Source organism: Polyodon spathula, chromosome 4 (assembly GCF_017654505.1).
Source record: "Polyodon spathula isolate WHYD16114869_AA chromosome 4, ASM1765450v1, whole genome shotgun sequence".
Lineage (NCBI taxonomy): Eukaryota > Metazoa > Chordata > Actinopteri > Acipenseriformes > Polyodontidae > Polyodon > Polyodon spathula.
Window position 1 is genome coordinate 1,806,823 of NC_054537.1, and position 14,518 is coordinate 1,821,340.

Sequence of the window (14,518 nt, forward strand, 5' to 3'; positions counted from 1 at the left end):
GAAATGCAGCCCCAAACTTCCAAGGAACCTCCACCATGCTTCACTGTTGCCTGCAGACACTCATTCATGTACCGCTCTCCAACCCTTCGGTGAATAAACTGCCTTCTGCTACAGCCAAATATTTCAAATTTTGACTAATCAGTCCAGAGCACCTGCTGCCATTTTTCTGCACCCCAGTTCCTGTGTTTTTGTGCATAGTTGAGTCGCTTGGCCTTGTTTCCACGTCGGAGGTATGGCTTTTTGGCCGCAAGTCTTCCATGAAGGCCAGACTTCTCCGGACAGCAGATGGGTGTACCAGGGTTCCACTGTTATCTGCCAATTCTGAGCGGATGGCATTGCTGGACATCTTCTGATTGCGAAGGGAAGTAAGCATGATGTGTCTTTCATCTGCTGCAGTAAGGTTCCTTGGCCGACCACTGCGTCTACGGTCCTCAACGTTGCCTGTTTCTTTGTGCTTCTTCAAAAGAGCTTGGACAGCACATCTGGAAACCCCTGTCTGCCTTGACATTTCTGCCTGGGAGAGACCTTGCTGATGCAGTATAACTACCTTGTGTTGCTGTGCTCAGTCTTGCCATGGTGTATGACTTTTGACAGTAAACTGTCTTCAGCAACCTCACCTTGTTAGCTGAGTTTAGCTGTTCCTCACCCAGTTTTATTCCTCCTACACAGCTGCTTCTGTTTCAGTTAATGATTGTGTTTCAACCTACATATTGAATTGATGATTATTAGCACCTGTTTGGTATAATTGTTTAATCATACACCTGACTGTATGCCTACAAAATCCCTGACTTTGTGCAAGTGTACCTAGAAGAATTGATGCTGTTTTGAAGGCAAAGGGTGGTCACACCAAATATGGATTTGATTTAGATTTTTCTTTTGTTCACTCACTTTGCATTTAGTTAATTGATAAATATCATCTATTAACATGTCTATTTTTGAAAGCATTCTTACTTTACAGCATTTTTTCACACCTGCCTAAAACTTTTGCACAGTACTGTATATGAAAAGGTTGGTGGTGGCAGCTGTGATGTTTGAATTGATGTTTGTGATGTTTTTATTCCCCAGAAACATTTCACAAGACTGAGAAATGGTTCTGTAACGTCAATGTTTTGAGACCCCCCCCCCAGTATACCCGCTCAGCTCAGTCGAGGCAGGTGTTAAATTGGGTATGAGGTTTTACAAGAACCTGAAAGGCTAGTTTATTCCAGACCAAGGACTCTGATCCCCTTCGGGTCTTTTCATAACTCTATATTTATATTGACAGCATGTCATTTTCGGACGAACATCATCCTGATAACAAAATATTTTGGAGCAAGACAGCTGCTGAATTTTGGAGTTTTGTTTGAGGCTATTTATAACTGTGTAATTGTAATTATTATAATTATTTGTGTGTTAACTATGCAGTGGCATTACTATAGGGATGTACATACATCACTCTTTAGAGTTTTGTTAATATTGTTAATAAGTGTGTGCTGAGGACTCAGAAATGGTATACATTTTTTACTTGTAAAACTCGTACTCTGAAAACCACCCCTAAAATAAAAAATTATTATACTTGTTATGGATTCCTGTTTATATGCATTACTCAGCACAGCCTTACAGTTATCAGTGATTCCCTGGTGTAATACCAGACTGATGACATGTTGGCTTCTGTCTGATAGCATGACAGACTTAGGGGTTGGTGGTGCAGTGCTGAGCTCAGTTTTGACTGCTGGATGACTTCCCACCTAACCCACTTTCCAGAAGATCCACCAGCACTAATTATTTATACCAAAATTAAAGACAACAAGCAGTTGTGAAAATGTCTACCACTATAGTACACTGAACTCCAGGTAAGGCCTCTTGAGTGGTTGCTTAATGACTCAATGCCAGCCGGGCGGGCAGGGCTGAAGGGCCAGGCTGTATTAGTGGAGCAGTAGAACTTGTCTTCATGTGCTGTTACACAGACAGCGCGTCTGTAAGGAAACCATCACAGACACAGTGTCTGAAAAAGCACTTTGACTCCAGTGGAAAGAAGGATGCGAGCTCCATTCCATTCCATTTAGCATGAACCCTTTCAACCTGCCGCTCACTGCGGTGCATGCAAACAGATAAAAACACAACCTCCATCTCCAGCTCTGTGCCAAGCTAAATAAGCGACTTCTCTTGGGTTTCTGTGATGGATGCGCTCTCCTACCAGCCCTTACAATATTGTTATTTCCTCTCTGTCCCCCAGTGCTTTGTGCACTGTTATGTTATTGTTCTGTGATTGAAAACCTGGGAGCAGCTCTCAGGTCCAGTTTCGGAGCTGTTTACTCTTTAGTGCTGCCCATGGCTTGCTCACGACAGCTCGCCCTCACCCCTGCTGGGCCCATCTGCCTCGCCAGCCCCATCTCTCACTGCCCGAGGCAGACAGCTGGCCTGTGCTTTTCACTTAACATTTGCGAGGCTGAGCAGATATGTTTACCCTCTAAGGAGAAGTATCCCATTTTAAATTGTCCCATGCAGTGTGCCAAAAAGAAATATTTACCCAGCGTATTCTCTAAAGTGTTTTCTGAGTTGTTAAAGACACCACCAGCTATTAACTAGTCTGCTCCAACACGACCTGTAGGAAAGACTACCAGTGCAGCACACAGTAATCCCCAAATGTCTTCCCCATGCAGATCACATGGCAATAGCTAGCAGATGATCCTTAGATTAGTTATTATATGCAGGTTTGGCTAGACACAAAGATAGGGTGACTCAGGTACAGAAACTTTCCTTGCTTAGTACACAGTCCTTCAACTCTATATATTATTTGTGCTGCTTGAACGATTCTAGGGCAACTGATACATCTATTCATTTATTTAGCAGCAGTGAAAAAAGTTATTCTTTATAGTGTTTAATGGACACAATTGTTCTTTTCAGTAAAGGGTCAAGGTGCTTGTACCGCATGTACGTTATATATTGACTAATGCAGCTGCTCCTTAACCAGGCATGACATATAGAAATAGCAAGCCTCTTTTCTGAACAAACAAGCTCAAGAAGAGGAATGCAACTTTACTCAGCTGGACAGCAGACAGTAGAGCAAAGGGACTCATCGAACACAAACCCCATGGGCCCCCTTTTAACAAGAAGACTTAATTACAACAATTAGAACTGATGCAACCACAACAGCAAAGCATCCATAATGCCATTCCCGAGTCAGACTGCTACTGTATATTCACATGCACTGCTCTGTGTTTGGAACAGCTGACAGGCTATTAAGGCAATATGAATTTCGTTTTTGTTTTTAAATATAGAAACTGAAAATAGGAGCAGTGGATTCTCCATTCCCATGTGTAACCGTCAGTGTTGTGTGAGATACACTGCCGTTACGGATTCTGTCCTGCCTTGTCAGTGGCATGAGATGAGGTTAAAAGCTCTAAAACTGCAGCTGCAGACGACCCCGGCTCCTCTTCACTGTGTTTACGATGCTCGCTGGGGGTGTGCGGTGGTCTCCAGTTCACACCCAGCCTCACAGGTCGGGAGGGAGATTGCTGACTCGGATTCATTCGCTCTCCATCACACCATCATATTTATTTCATTGTTCACTTATGTGAACACAAAGTATGGATGGAAACACGGCCATTATAGTCCAGCTCAATGCTCTAACTTAATAACTGATCTGCTCTGCATAAACAGTGCACGCGTCATACTGGGGAGCTGCATCGCTGGAATCTAGACCCTGTAAGAGAACAAACTAATTATCAGGATCAGCAGACGTCAATGCCACTTTGCAATCCTCATTTGGAGGCAATTCCAATAGCCAGCTCCCTGCAGGGCTGAAAGGGTTGAGCCCGACACAGAATTCATTAATAACCTATTCATTTACTCCACTGGCTTTTGTGTGTCATAAATAAAGTGCAATTAAACCTTATTACAGAGGCTGGTGTTCAAAGACAGCAAATTGCTAATCAATTGAGATTTTGCAATATAATTACAGTCTTATATATACAGTGCTTTGGCCAGGCTTCTTTGTGGCGTGTGAGCTCGTAATTTGCATCTACATTTCTGAAAGGTGATGGGGGAAGCAAGCCCCATTTTGAATAGCTTCTGCTCTTAACTGAGCAAGATGTAACTACAACAGCAGCAGCAGTTCACATTTCTATCGCGCCTCTCATCACAAGAATCCCAAAGCGCTTCACACACACACACCCATGAACAATTAAATTAAAAACAGTCTAGCACAAAATGTGATACAATTGAAATGAAGAGACAAAGAATTTGGTTTTAATCATAAAATTAGAAAGAACTAAGATATAAAGTAGGTAGAACTAGAGCAATGAAAAGAATCTGAAACAACATTTTATAAAATGTGACTAATAAAAAAAAATTCAAACTATTCAGAAACATAAATACAATTGAAAAAAAGGACACAAAGAAAAAGCTTTTCATTGTAAAATAGCAAACATAAGATATAAAAGCTATTTTGTAAAAACAAGTTTTCAATCGATTTAAAGAGTAAGTGTCCCAGCTTCCCTGACAGAAATGAATTAAGGAGCTTTACAAGAAAAGGCCCTTCCCCCAGTGTTATTTGTATTCATACTGGAATAACCAGCAGTGTTGTTTATTGGTGAAGGTTAGGGGTAGGGTTATTGTCTGACCCGTGCTATTTGTATTCACCCTGGAATAACCAGCAGTGTTGTTTATTGGTGAAGGTTAGGGGTAGGGTTGTTGTCTGACCCGTGTTATTTGTATTCACCCTGGAATAACCAGCAGTGTTGCTTATTGGTGAAGGTTAGGTAGGGTTAACCCGTGCTATTTGTATTCACCCTGGAATAACCAGCAGTGTTGCTTATTGGTGAAGGTTAGGGGTAGGGTTGTTGTCTGACCCGTGTTATTTGTATTCACCCTGGAATAACCAGCAGTGTTGCTTATTGGTGAAGGTTAGGGGTAGGGTTGTTGTCTGACCCGTGTTATTTGTATTCACCCTGGAATAACCAGCAGTGTTGTTTATTGGTGAAGGTTAAGGGTAGGGTTGCTGACCCGTGTTATTTGTATTCACCCTACTGGAATAACCAGCAGTGTTGCTTATTGGTGAAGGTTAAGGGTAGGGTTGTTGTCTGACCCGTGTTATTTGTATTCACCCTGGAATAACCAGCAGTGTTGCTTATTGGTGAAGGTTAGGGGTAGGGTTGTTGTCTGACCCGTGTTATTTGTATTCATACTGGAATAACCAGCAGTGTTGTTTATTGGTGAAGGTTAGGGGTAGGGTTGTTGTCTGACCCGTGTTATTTGTATTCACCCTGGAATAACCAGCAGTGTTGTTTATTGGTGAAGGTTAGGTGTTGGGTATTGGTCTGACCCGTGTTATTTGTATTCACCCTGGAATAACCAGCAGTGTTGCTTATTGGTGAAGTTTGTATTCACCCTGGAATAACCAGCAGTGTTGTTTATTGGTGAAGGTTAGGGGTAGGGTTGTTGTCTGACCCGTGTTATTTGTATTCACCCTGGAATAACCAGCAGTGTTGCTTATTGGTGAAGGTTAAGGGTAGGGTTGTTGTCTGACCCGTGTTATTTGTATTCACCCTGGAATAACCAGCAGTGTTGTTTATTGGTGAAGGTTAGGGGTAGGGTTGTTGTCTGACCCGTGTTATTTGTATTCACCCTGGAATAACCAGCAGTGTTGCTTATTGGTGAAGGTTAGCGGTAGGGTTGTTGTCTGACCCGTGTTATTTGTATTCACCCTGGAATAACCAGCAGTGTTGTTTATTGGTGAAGGTTAGGGGTAGGGTTGTTGTCTGACCTGTGTTATTTGTATTCACCCTGGAATAACCAGCAGTGTTGCTTATTGGTGAAGGTTAGGGGTAGGGTTGTTGTCTGACCCGTGTTATTTGTATTCACCCTGGAATAACCAGCAGTGTTGTTTATTGGTGAAGGTTAGGGGTAGGGTTGTTGTCTGACCCGTGTTATTTGTATTCACCCTGGAATAACCAGCAGTGTTGTTTATTGGTGAAGGTTAGGGGTAGGGTTGTTGTCTGACCCGTGTTATTTGTATTCACCCTGGAATAACCAGCAGTGTTGTTTATTGGTGAAGGTTAGCGGTAGGGTTGTTGTCTGACCCGTGTTATTTGTATTCACCCTGGAATAACCAGCAGTGTTGTTATTGGTGAAGGTTAGGGGTAGGGTTGTTGTCTGACCCGTGTGGAATAACCAGCAGTGTTGTTTATTGGTGAAGGTTAGGGGTAGGGTTGTTGTCTGACCCGTGTTATTTGTATTCACCCTGGAATAACCAGCAGTGTTGTTTATTGGTGAAGGTTAGGGGTAGGGTTGTTGTCTGACCCGTGTTATTTGTATTCACCCTGGAATAACCAGCAGTGTTGCTTATTGGTGAAGGTTAGGGGTAGGGTTGTTGTCTGACCCGTGTTATTTGTATTCACCCTGGAATAACCAGCAGTGTTGCTTATTGGTGAAGGTTAGGGGTAGGGTTGTTGTCTGACCCGTGTTATTTGTATTCACCCTGGAATAACCAGCAGTGTTGGTTTATTGGTGAATTTGTATTCACCCTGGAATAACCAGCAGTATTGGGGTAGGGTTGTTGTCTGACCCGTGTTATTTGTATTCACCCTGGAATAACCAGCAGTGTTGTTTATTGGTGAAGGTTAAGGGTAGGGTTGTTGTCTGATCCGTGTTATTTGTATTCACCCTGGAATAACCAGCAGTGTTGCTCATTGGTGAAGGTTAGGGGTAGGGTTGTTGTCTGAATTCCTGCTTCTTGTACTTTATACAGGGGGAGGCAGCTTCACATCACAGATAGTTCCTCTCTGCTTCACTCAGCAGTAAGACATGTACATTTCCATGCAGATCTGTGTTGTCTGGATCAGCTACTTTCTGACTCAAGGGTGTTTTTTTGTCTTTCACTCAGTGTTCAGCACTGGTATTACTGTACATACTTCCTTGAAGAAGTCAAAAACTCTGCTGAAAGTGAGAATGACATCAGCTCCACTTTCTACTGCCCATTACTCTTTTTAAAGGTTGCAGTCATTCTTAGAGGCTGCACTTGCAGATATTGTGGGTTCGTTGATTTTTTGAGAAGCCTGTGTTAAGGTGTTATGTCTCTTGAGTTCAGGAGCTGCTATTCAGTTATAGTTCCTTCCATAAATACAGTATGTTATGCAGACTAGATCAGCCACAGTGTCTTTAAATGAGCAGACACCTGCACCATCTATTGAGCAGCTCCATAGGAGCAGCAAAACCAAATGAAACCCAGATCTTCCATCTATTAAAACACTGTGACTAGCCTATTCTGCACGTGTTGAGGTGTAACAGACAGCGTCCTGTCCCATTGGTGAGATGAGATTAGATGAGGTTAAAAGCTCTTTTGCATTGTGGTTTAGACACTCCCTTGTAGTGCCTGGGGGAGGGGGGGTGGGCGTTGGTGCTCTTCCAGTCTCCACCCTGTTACAAGGGGAAGAGCTGCTCCTGAACTTAGATGATGAAGCAACTTAACACAGATGTTTGAAATTAAATACAATAGAAAAAGCACAGTATCTCTGAGTCATTTCAATAAGAAAGTGTGTTTGAAAACAAACAGTGGACGTACTTATATTTGTATTCAAATCTATTCATCTGTTTGTGATGTCATTTGTGATGAGATATATATACCGGTAAATGAAGTGTTTTTTGGATGTACACAAAAGGTTGGATTCATTTCTGCATATTGTACATTGTACATAACATAGGGTACGTGAAATTTCAATGAGTTAAAAGCCGCTTGTTCCATAAAGAGCAGCCCGTGGGATTGTGCTGAGATGCTGGCAGGTTTGTTCTGAGCTGGCAGTCGCTGTCATGGGAGTGCTGTTGTTTAATGAGCCCCAGCTGTCCAGCTGCTCCTCTGTCCATTATTGCATTCAAATGCTGTCATTGTAATGCATGAAATAAAGACAAAGGTCCTAAACACATTTGACATTTCAATAAAATAGAAGCTTCTGGGCAGTTTATCTAAAAAAATATATATATATATTAATAATAATAATAAGGCTGCAGACCAGCTGTTTTTTCTTCCTAAACGAACATATTGTACCTAAAATGAATAGGAACTGACGCCATCACAGCTGTTAATAGCACATGAAAGAGATCTAGGGCAGTTTTGACCTTTAGTTCACTGAACATTTTATACCTACGCAGGGATGCTGGCGAGGGTAAAGTGTACGCAGTTCTCAGTATTATCACACTTTGTAAAACCAGCCTGAACAGCACTGCCTTCAAAACGAATGAACAACCATACATCTCTTATATTTTACAGTATACTACTGCTTGCAACAAACAATAAAAACAATAGGTGTAGGGAAAGAAAGAAAGAAAGAAAGAAAGAAAGAAAGAAAGAAAGAAAGAAAGAAAGAAAGAAAGAAAGACTTTTAAAAGCTCTTTATTAAATCAATATATAAATATAAACAAGTACCAATCAAACAAAAGGAGCAAAACATTAGGTTATTATCATAACCCTGGTTCCCTGAAATAGAAATATAACCATTACCGAATGGGTATTTACCTCCTAACTCTGTAGGGTCAGTCTAATGTTGAATATCCCGCCAGCAACCTAGCCCTTTAAGGCTCAGGCACTGGGATAGACAATCCTGGCGGCACCATTGAAAAGAGGAGAGGCAGAGCTTTAAAACGAGGTCCCGCTCGTGTGTTTCCAGTATTGGAGCATGTCAGTAGAGAGCCGTGAAAGCGAGTGTTTTGCAATGTTACTGCTGCGCTGTAAGACAGACCTACCTCGGTGCAGAAATCAAACATTTTCATAAAAGAAGAGAAATGGCGACATTGAAGACACAAGGACCTACTTTCCGATATATATTCGTGTTATACATATATATAACATATAACAAATAATATAATATATATATATATATATATATATATAATATATATATATATATATATATTTTTTTGTTTGTGGATCAGATGCACGAGACCAGAGCTGTTAGAGTTTGTTTGCCATGGCTGCCACCTTGCTGCTCCATATTGAGCCACATGATCAGGGTCCCTTTTTTTTTTTTTTTTGCACATTTTTCAATTGATAATTTTTTTTGGTTGCTTTTGGTCCTTTTTGTATATATGGCATTATTTCTTCATTATCCAATTTGGTAAAGAAAATGTTCCCTACATGTTGAAGTTTCAGTGTACACTGTCAGATTTGAGCTGGCCATGCTAAAATGCATTTTACAAACAATAAATAATGTTTATTTCAAAAAAGAATCTGGGTTTTTTTATATTTTTTTGTTATCTGTATTAAACAGAGTGAGCTTCAGACTGTTTAACTTTTTTATGGAAGCCCAGTGTGTGCACATTCATTTCATGTATTAATATGTCCCTGTAACCTTTATACTTAAAGAGTTAAAGCCACAAATCTAAGAACAATAAAAAAAGTGTGAAAATAGCTCGAACCGTAACTAAAGACCCCAAACTGAATAAAATATATCAAAGCTGCTTGCAGAGCCTGTGCAGCAGTCAGGGCCCGCCCCCGAGGGCGCAAAATGAAGCGCTCACAGACTTCAGCGTCATGCTTCCTTCAAGCCCGCTGTAATCGTGGATGCAGCTACCTTGAATGTTAATGGTTACATTTCTATTTCAGGAAACCAGGATTATTATAATAGCCTAGCGTTCCCTTTCAAGTACGAAATGTAACCATTACCGAATGGGTCAGTATACCCAAGCCGTCGCAAGGGCAAGATTGCTGCACGACTGGAATGCTACAAGGCTAAGCCAAAGCTGCCTTGTGAGTTACCAATCCCAATAACAAGTAGCTAGGGCTGAAACTGAGGGAGAAACTCACCTCTATGTCTGTGTTATAAGGGTCAACTGAGAAGCCTGCCTTTAACACTCTAGTTCCAAAACCAGGGTTTTGAGGATTCACAATATTTAGTCTGTAGAACCTAGTTAAGGTATGGGGAGTAGCCCACATCACAGCATTGTCTCAATCTGCTGCTTTAGATAAGTTCCACACTATCCATCTGGTTGAGACAAAAACATTCTGGTTTGGGGACCCAAGCATAGTAGAAAGGAAGCAACGTCGATGGAAAGGAAGGTAAGTAAGCTGGGCTTAGCTGAGTGGGGGGGGGGGTGATGCTGGAAGAAAGTGCAAAGGAATCACAGGAAGATGCAAAGGCTTTCCTTCGTATCAGTGGGCTCATGGGGAAGAAACACTTGAAGGAGCCCACTTGAAGACCCCAGAGAAGTAAACCTATTCAGCTCAGTCCAGACGGTTGTTATGCTGATGCGCTAAGGATGATGCACTGTTGTTGATTCCTTTAGCCAGCATTGCAGCCGCTGTGTGTGCTGATGCACCATGAAGTAAAAATAGGCTGATCCCTGGAGCCAGCATTACACTTGGGCCATCAACACCAGGCAGAAGGATATCTGCATCATCAGATGGAAGGAAACGCAGATGGATCACATTAGTTTACAATAAAAGTAGCTATGTCTTAGTTGGTGCTTATTTTGGCGAGAGCTGAGTCCAATATCAGCATGAAGTTTTAACACCTACTCTCATTTAATGGAAATCACACAAGTACCAATGGCAAGCATGCTGAAAGCATGGTAAAGAGGGGGTAATTAAGATGAATTGCAGATGAATGGAAAAACATGGAAATACATATAAATCCTTTGCCCTTCATTCACAAATCTTGGTGAACACTCATTTATATAATATATACTGTACACAGCTTGTATTTAAAGTGCATATGTATTAAACAGCAGTGAGATGTAAAGTACAGCATTTCAACATACATAATTTACAGCATGCTGGTTCTCTCTGTTATTATCTAACATGATCAAGGTTCCCCTATTGCACTTTCAATAAATCATGCACCGTGTAACTGTGCTGAGGTCAGTATGCAGAGATCTATCAGGCACTGTGTAACTGTAATGAGGTCAGTATGCAGAGATCTATCATGCACTGTGTAACTGTGCTGAGGTCAGTATCCAGAGATCTATCATGCACTGTGTAACTGTGCTGAGGTCAGTATCCAGAGATCTATCATGCACTGTGTAACTGTGCTGAGGTCAGTATCCAGAGATCTATCATGCACTGTGTAACTGTGCTGAGGTCAGTATCCAGAGATCTATCATGCACTGTGTAACTGTGCTGAGGTCAGTATCCAGAGATCTATCATGCACTGTGTAACTGTGCTGAGGTCAGTATCCAGAAATCTATCATGCACTGTGTAACTGTGCTGAGGTCAGTATGCAGAGATCTATCATGCACTGTGTAACTGTGCTGAGGTCAGTATCCAGAGATCTATCATGCACTGTGTAACTGTGCTGAGGTCAGTATCCAGAAATCTATCATGCACTGTGTAACTGTGCTGAGGTCAGTATGCAGAGATCTATCATGCACTGTGTAACTGTGCTGAGGTCAGTATGCAGAGATCTGCTTGGTAACCCTTCAGCGGGAATCAGCAATGGCTTGATTGCTCAAGACAAACCAGAGCAGTTCTCCATATATATAGAATATGGATCTTTAGAAGATCCATACTCTCAATGAAGGGCAATAATTCAAAGCACCTCTCTGCTGGAATCTATAGAAGATCCATATTCTGAATAAGGAAAATAATTGATGCTTGAGAGCCACAAAGTTCTGAATTCAATTGGGTTGAACATGAAACTGACCTGTTGAGTGGAAAAAGCTGCCCTAAAGCTAGAGGTTGAAAAGCTGTGATGAATCTATACTAAATGTTAGAGAATAGCCTCATCTTTCTATGAGGTTTCCAGTCATTCTGAGGAGCTCCTGCTGTGTTTTAATTGCATTTTTTATATACTCTGTGTGGTTTGACTTGAGTTCAGGAGCAGCTCTTTACTTGTAGTTGCCAGATTCTCTTTCACCATCTAGTTGAGTTCATTTGTGCCAGATCGTGATGGATCCCAGATCCAGTGCCTTTGTGTGGGACAGGCGAAAATGAAATAGTTTACAAATGTTGAGCCGTATTATCATTTTTTTTTTGCAAAAAAGATCACTCTATGTATAACATGTATGACAAAAACCCTTTCTTGTTCCATAAATTGAATGACAAAAGTGCACTGGGATGATACAGTTTAGGATGTGAGTAAAAAAATGACCATCTGTTCTACTAACGCCAGTGGTATTGTTCAGACTTGAAAACTATGTTAAAACGTGGTTAGGTAAAAGGTCTGCATGCAAGGCAGAAGGCTTAGTGGTCCAGTAGTTAAAGGGGCTTGTTACCAGAAGGTTCCTGGCTTTATCCCAGCTCAGCCACTGACTCACTGTGTGTGACCCTGAGCAAGTCACTGAACCTCCTTGTGCTCTGTCCTTCAAAAGTGTAAAACTGAGGTCCTATTGGTAGTGACTCTGCAGCAGCACTTGTAATGCACAGTTCACCCATAGCCTCTGTCAGTTGCTTTGGATAAAAGTGTCTGCAAAATAAATAATAACAAAGTCAGTACAAAATCCCTCTTCCCCATTATAATATGTTACCTTTTTTTGTTAAAAAAATTCAAGTGAACACCTGCAGGGCTGGCCTTTGTCCTCCAGGTCCAGTAGCTGTAGTGCAGGGCTGAAACAGTGAAATACCCTAAACTGGTAGAGAAAGCAGGGGCTAAAACACTCAAATAGATAAAAGTAAACTGAATGTTGCTTGTTTTGAGTGTACATTTTGAAAGTCCTGCTTTACTTCAGATCCCCTATCGGTCTTCACTTGGCTCTACTCTTTCAGACAGCGATCCCTTGAACATATCAATACCCCCTGTCCCAGCTGACGTGACTGCAGTATGTAAGCTGATACTAGATGTAACAGGTGTGTTGAATGATCCATCAGACCCATATAAGCTGGGGAAAGCAGAAGGTCACATTGATGGGCTGAATGGCCTCCTGCTGTAGTTAAGCAGTTTGTCCAATGTTTTCGGGTTTCTGAGGAGATGTAACCCTGCAGCTGAAGAATAAAAAAGGAAAGGGTGTCCCTCCTGATTCTCCTTTGTTCCAGGCTAAACAGATTCAGTTCTTTCAGCCCCGGGGTCAGTCTGGCTGTTCTTCGCTGGACCACCATGTCAAAAGTAACAGTAGAATACACATTCATTGGTGTCAGCTTTATGATGATTCATAAACTTTTATTACAGTTTGAAAATGCTTAACAGCTTTGTAAATTTCTTATGAACCAAAAATGTTAATGAGAAAACACACCAATAGCTATACAGCGTCAACACACACACACACACACACACAGTTCTAGTTAAAATTTTACATACCCCAATGGAAATTTACAATTTATAGAAATTTCCCGAAAACAAACTTTTAGGAAAAATCTACAATTATTTATTTCAGCATTTTATTTTGCAAAACTTCAAAAATGCTAATTCAAAAGTATTCATACCCTTTGATGCTATGATAGTATTGTCTACAAGGTGCTAGAAATTTCAATTTAAGAACATAAGAACATAAGAAAGTTTACAAACGAGTCTAGAAAATCGCCCATCTTGATTTTGTAGTTAGTAGCTTATTGATCATTCTTAAAAGGGTTAGGCACAGGATGACTGCTGTCATTACCAATAAGTCAATATGGGAAAAAGTAAAGAGCTATCTGAAGACCTTAGGCAGAAAATTATTTATTGTCATAAAGCTGAAGATGGATACAAGAAGATTTCCAAGCATTTTTAGAGTATCTCATGCTTCAACTATTGTTTCTATTATCAAGAAGCACAAGACTCCTGGTACTGTCACAATGCTCCCTCGGTCTGGAAGAAAGAAGGTTCTTTCACCAAGAAGAAGTAGAAGAATTGTGAGGAAGGTTAATAACAATCCGAGATTGACAGCCAAAGATACTCAAAGTGAACTGGCTGCAAGTGGGACTGGGGTTTCCACTGGAGTTTCCAGTAGGTCCCCGGTTCAAATCCCAGCTCAGCCACTGACTCACTGTGTGTGACCCCGAGCAAGTCACTTAAGCTCCTTGTGCTCCGTCTTTCGGACGAGACGATCTCAACTATTTGTAAGTGACTCTGCAACTGATGCATAGTTCACACACCCTAGTCTTGTATCTTGTAAAGTGCTTTGTGATGGTGCTCCACTATGAAAGGCGCTATATAAAAATAAAGATTATTATTAATATTATTATTGTTATTATTATTATAGGTCAAGTATTGCATGGTAAAGGTCTCTTTTGTCGCAGGCCAAGGAAAAAGCCACTTTAGGAAAATGTCACTAGGACAATCTCTTAAAGTTTGCAAAATGGCATTTGAATGATGGATATGAGTTCTGATCAACGGTTTTGTGGAGTGATGAAACAAAAATCTATTTGGTCATGCTGATAGTTGTTACATTTGGATAAAGTCTGTTGAGGCGTACAAAGAAAAGAATACCACACTTACTGTCAAGCATGGCAGTGGTAATATCTTTCTATGTTTTTCCTCTAATGGCACAGGACATTTAGTTCCAGTACATGGTAAAATGGATTCCATAGCATACCAAAAAATATTGGCCAATCGTCTGAAACCCTCTGGCACAAAACTTGATTTTAAAGAGCAACTGGACGTTCCAACACAACAACGATCCAAAGCACACGTCAGA